The following is a 5578-nucleotide window of genomic DNA, read 5'->3' as shown; positions in this document are numbered from 1 at the left end:
ACTGTGCAGACGTTGTGATTAATAAGTTTGCAGGTGACCAAGCTCAGTGGTGCAGTGGGCGGTGAAGGCCAACAGTTACAACAGGATCTGGATCACCGGGGAAAATGGCAGATGGAAGTTAACTTGGACAAGTGCAAAGTGATGCATTTTGGTAAATTAAACCAGGGCAGGACTTGCACAGTGAATGGCAGGGCCCTGGGGAGTGTTCTACAATAGGGTGACCTCAGGGTACATGTACATGGTTCCCTGAAAGTGGCAACACAGGTAGACAGGGTGCTGAAGAAGGTGTACGGCACACTTGCCTTCATCAGATGGGGCACTGAGTACAAGAGCTTGGATATCGTGTTACAGCTGGTGAGACATTGGTGAGCCCATGCCTGGAGCATTGTGCACAGTTCTGGTTGCCATTGCCACAGGAAGGATGTGATTCAGCTAGAGAGGGGGCAGAAGTGATTCACCAGGACGTTCCTAGGACTGCAGGGCTCGAGTTACAAGGAGAGGCTGGGACTGTTTTCCCCGTAGTGAAGGAGGCCGAGGGGTGACCTTATGGAGGTTTATAAAATAGATATGGTGGGTGGTCACAGTCTTTCCCCAGCGTAGGGGAGTCTAAACTAGAGGGCACAGGATTAAGGTGAGAGGGGAAAGATTTAAAGGGGACCTGAGGGACAAGTTTTCCACACAAAGGGTGGAGGGTGTGTGGAACGAGCTGCCAGAGGAAGCGGTGGAGGTGGGGACAATTACTATGTTTAAAAGACCCTTGGACAGGTACACGGATAGGAGATGTTTAGAGGGATATGGGCCAGCAAAGGCCTGTGTCTGTGTTGCGTAACTTAATGCCTCTGTTACTTGCCTGTAATGGCAACCAGCTCTCGGTCAAAGGCCACTGTCCACACTCCCTACAGCTGTCTAGGAGGCCAGTGTTAGCCCCTCACTATTTAAAATGTATAAAAAATTATGAGAGATGTAGACAGGGTAGACAGTCACAGCCTTTTCCCCAGGGTGGAAGGGTCAGATACTAGAAGGCAGAGGTTTAAGGTGAGAGGGGGTAAGTTTTAAGGAGTTTTATGGTCAGTACAGACACGGTGGACTGAAGGGCCTGTTCCTGTGCTGTACCATTCTATCGAACAAAGTGGTGCCCACCCTGAACACCCCCTGCCCATCGACCCTTGTCCTGCTTCAGGACAGTTGGAATTCCTGGGGGTTGGATGAGAAAGGGGGGATGCATTGAGCAGGAGTGTGCTCAGTGGTATTCAAGAAGATTGTCAGAGACTTTTTCCCAGGGCGACAATGGCTAACACGCGGGGACATCATTTTAAGGTGACTGGAGGAAGGTATAAGGGGGATGTCAGGGGTAAGTTTTTTTTTTATACAGAGAGTGGTGGGTGTGTGGAACGCACTGCCGGCAGAGGTTGTGGGGGCAGATACATTAAGGACATTTAAGAGACTCTTAGATAGACTCATGAATGATAGAGAAATGGAGGGCTGTGTGGGAGGGAAGGGTGAGATCGATCTTCGAGCAGGATAAAATGTCGGCACAACATTGTGGGCTGAAGGGCCTGTACTGTGCTGTAGTGTTCTATGTTCTTAAGATTAAGAGGTCTAATAGGAGACAGAAAGAGAAAATGTTGCTGTGAAACGAGGCACAGAACAGTCGAACTAATCCATCAGGACTGAATTTATCACCCTCCCTCTTCCCACCAATCCCCACCCACAGTCCCCTCCATCCACCTCCACCCCTCCTCTCCACCAGGCTGATCCAGAACACACAACAGTACAGCACAGAACAGGCCCTTTGACCCACCCTGTCCATGCTGACCTGGATGTCAAATTAAACTAACCCCATCCGCCTGCCCGTGGTCCATACCCCTCCACTCCCTGCCTGTTCATGTGTCCGTCTGAAAGCCTCAAACGTTCCTATCACATCTGCTTCCACCACCTCCCCTGGCAGCCTGTTCCAGGCACCCACCTCTCTGGTAAATAACTTGCCCCGTAAATCTCCCTCCTCTAGTGTTTGACATTTCCACCCCGGGAAAAAGACTCTTGACGGTCTATCTCTGCCTCTCGTAATTTTATAAACTTCCATCTCATCTCCCCTCAGCCTCCAGAGAAAGCAATCTGTGTTTGTCCAACCTCTCCTTAGAGCTAGTACTGCTTAATCCAGGCAGTGTCCTGGTGAACCTCTTCTGCACCCTCCCCAGTCTCCACATCCTTCCCGTAACGGGGGCGACCAGAACTGCACACAACACTCCCAAGTGCGGCCCAACCAAGGTTTTATACAGCTGCAGCCTGACTTCCTGACTTTTATACTCAGTGCCCTGACTGATGAAGGCAAGTGTGCCGTACATCTCATTTACTACCCCACCCTCTTGCGTTGCTACTTTCAGGGAGCTATGGAGGCCTCCCAGGATCCTTCTGTACCCAAAAGTCCTGCCATCTACTGCCTCCGTCCGCCATTGCTCGGTCCACGTTTCCCTGGTCTATAATCTGCTGAACCCTCTGACAACCGTTCTCACTGTCCACAACTCTGCCAATTTTTGTGACGTTGACAAACTTTACAAATCAGCCCTCCCCACATTTCCTTTTTTTTAAAATTTTTTAAATTTTATTTACAGCGTGGTAACAGGCTCTTCCGGCCCAATGAGTCTGTGCCACCCATTTTAAACCCAAATTAACCTACCCGTACGTCTTTGGAATGTGGGAGGAAACTGGAGCACCCGGAGGAAACCCACACAGACACAGGAGAACGTACAAACTCCTTACAGACAGCGGCCAGGAATCGAACCCCGATCGCTGCGCTGTAATAGCGTTGCACTAACTGCTAAGCTACCGTGCCGATCCAGATCATTTATAAAAATCACAAACGAGGCCCCAGCACCGACCCCTGTGGAACACCACTGGTCACTGAGCTCCAGTCAGAGTAACACCTCCTCCCTCCACTGCTACACTCTGTTCTCTACAGCTAAACCAATTTTGAATCCAATTTACCAAGTCACCGAGGATCCCATTAGGACTGATATTCACTAGGAGGGTGGGAGGTTCGGAGTCGTACAGCACAGAAACAAGCCCTTCGGCCCTCCCTCTCCATGCTGACCATCGTCTCCATCTATATGACTTCCATTTACCAGCACTTGGCTCTTATCTTAAGCCTCTGGCCTATGATCTTAGACGTCACAGGGAAAAGTGTCTCACTATTCACCCCGTCTCTGCCCCTCATTATCTGTACCCTCTGTCAGGTCCACCCTCAGCCCCTCCGCTCCAGGGAGAACAGACCCAGCCTCTCTGGTATCTCCCCACAGCTGAACCACTCCGTCCCAGGCACCATCCTGAGGAATCTCCTCTGCACCCTCTCCGGTGCAGTGACCTCCTTCCTCCAGTGTAACACACACCCAGCTGTGACCTAACCATAGTTGTACCGAGACCCCCTCCTCGTACATTCTGTGCCCCAGCGAGCGAAGGCAAAACCCCTGAACACCTTCTTCACCACGCTGTCTACCTGTGCTGCCACCTTCAGGGATCAGACAGACACCAGGGACCCATTGTTCCTTCAGCCCCAGTGTTCAGGGTGTATGTCCTACCCTAATCAGATTGCCAAAGTACATCACCTCAAATTTATCAGGATTAATCCTACCTGCCATTGCCCTGAACAACCAATCACTATCATTCTGCAGCTTAAGTGTCCCCTCACTAACAACAGCACCACCGATTTTCCTGTCATCTGCAGACTTAGTGTTCGTACCTCCCACATCTCATCTGTCAGTAATGCGAGGAACAAATAGTGAGGCTCCCGGCACCGATCCCCGTGGAACACCACTGGTCACAGCTTCAAATCAGCCTCCACCTTCTATCACGAGGCCATTTTTGGATCCAGTTTACCAACTTGCCCTGGATCCCACGGGCTCTCATCTTCTGGACCAGACTTCACGCAGACACGGGGAGAACGTACAAACTCCTTACAGACAGCGGCTGGAATTGAACCCGGGTCGCTGGCGCTGTAATAGCGTTACGCTAACCGCTACAATACCATGCCACCTGGACCATCCTTGCCCCTTTCCAGAGCTACTTTGAAACTTACTGAGATATGGTCACCATCCACAAAAGGCTCACCCACTGACACTGTTGGAGCTGGTCAACTGCAGTTGGCATCGGATGGCCCACCCAGGAAATAAAGGCCCCCAGCACCTTGAACTCTGCCCAAAGGAGAGGGCAGCAGAATCAGCAGGGAACTGGAGAAAACCTGGAACATGAGGGGTATTCAGGGCTGTGGGGGTGGATGGAGAGTGAGGGCACAACACGCTTGATTACCTCCTCCTGATCTGCAACATACTTCAGATTACCTCACTGTGGCATGTATGTAAATGGAGACCAAATACACATACAGCAAGATCCAAAACTGGCTTGGTGATAGGAGGCAGAGGGTAGTTGTGCAGGGCAGTATTTGGACTGGGTCTGTGACCAGTGGTGTACCACAGAGGTTGGTGCTGGGACCTTTGGTAATGGTTTGGATGAGAATGTCTGTGGTCTGGTTAGTTTGCTGAGTGGTGGGACCGTATACAGCAAGGATGGTTGCCCATGGATACAGAAAGTCACAGATCAGCTGGGAAGTTGGACGGGGCAGTGGCAGATGAAATGTTGGGTCGCCTAGTACTGACCGGACATAAACAGCAGGGACCTCAGGAGTGTTGATGTACAGAGGGACCTTGGGGTGCAGGTTCATAGCTCTCTGAAAATGGCAACACAGGTGGATGGGGTGATGATGAGGGCAGTCAACACGCTTGTCTTCATAGGCTGGGGTGTTGAGTATAGGAGTGGCAACATCACGTTGCAGCCATACAAAACATTGGTCAGGCCGCACTTGGAGCATTGTGAACACTACAGGAAGGATGTGGGAGCAGTAGAGAGGGTGCAGAAGAGATTCACCAGGGTATTGCCTGGAGTGGAGGCTGTGGTTACAAGGAGGGATTGGACAGGCTGGGATTGTTCTCACTGGAACGCTGGAAGCTGAGGGGTGAACTTATAGAGGTTTGTAAAACTATGTGAGGCATAGTCACAGCTGTAGGTAGTCACAGCCTTTCCCCCAGGGTAGGGGAGTAGAGGGCACAGGTTTAGGGTGAGAGGGGAAAGATCTAAAGGGGACCCGAGGGACAACCTTTTCACAAGGTTTAGAGGGACATGGGCCGTGCAGGTAACTGGGACTAGCTCAGGAAGCAGGAAGGCACCATGGTCAGCACAGACAGGTTGGGCCGAAGGGCCTGTATAACTCTGTGATCCCACAAAGACAAGTTGCGACCAATGAGTTGGCTTTCTCGGTGGTACCCTGGCTGTAGGTTGGTGCGGGATCCTGAGAGCTTGCTGCTACTCTGAGTGAGGCTGTGCAGTCACTCACTGCCGTGTGGAAGGGGCAACGCTGCCGGTCACGCTGAGCTCCCCTCTCCCAGCATGGTTTGCGAGCGACAGGTGGGATCTGTAAATAAATCTACTCAGAACCCCGGAGAGGCAAGGAGGGGATTGAGGCACTGATTGGTTATTGCATCTGTCTGTGGAACACTCCACCATTCAATCATTACAGTCAATAACAGCA

This window comes from Pristis pectinata, chromosome 11 (assembly GCF_009764475.1).
Source record: "Pristis pectinata isolate sPriPec2 chromosome 11, sPriPec2.1.pri, whole genome shotgun sequence".
Classification (NCBI taxonomy): Eukaryota; Metazoa; Chordata; class Chondrichthyes; order Rhinopristiformes; family Pristidae; genus Pristis; species Pristis pectinata.
Note: the sequence above shows the minus strand (reverse complement) of the source record.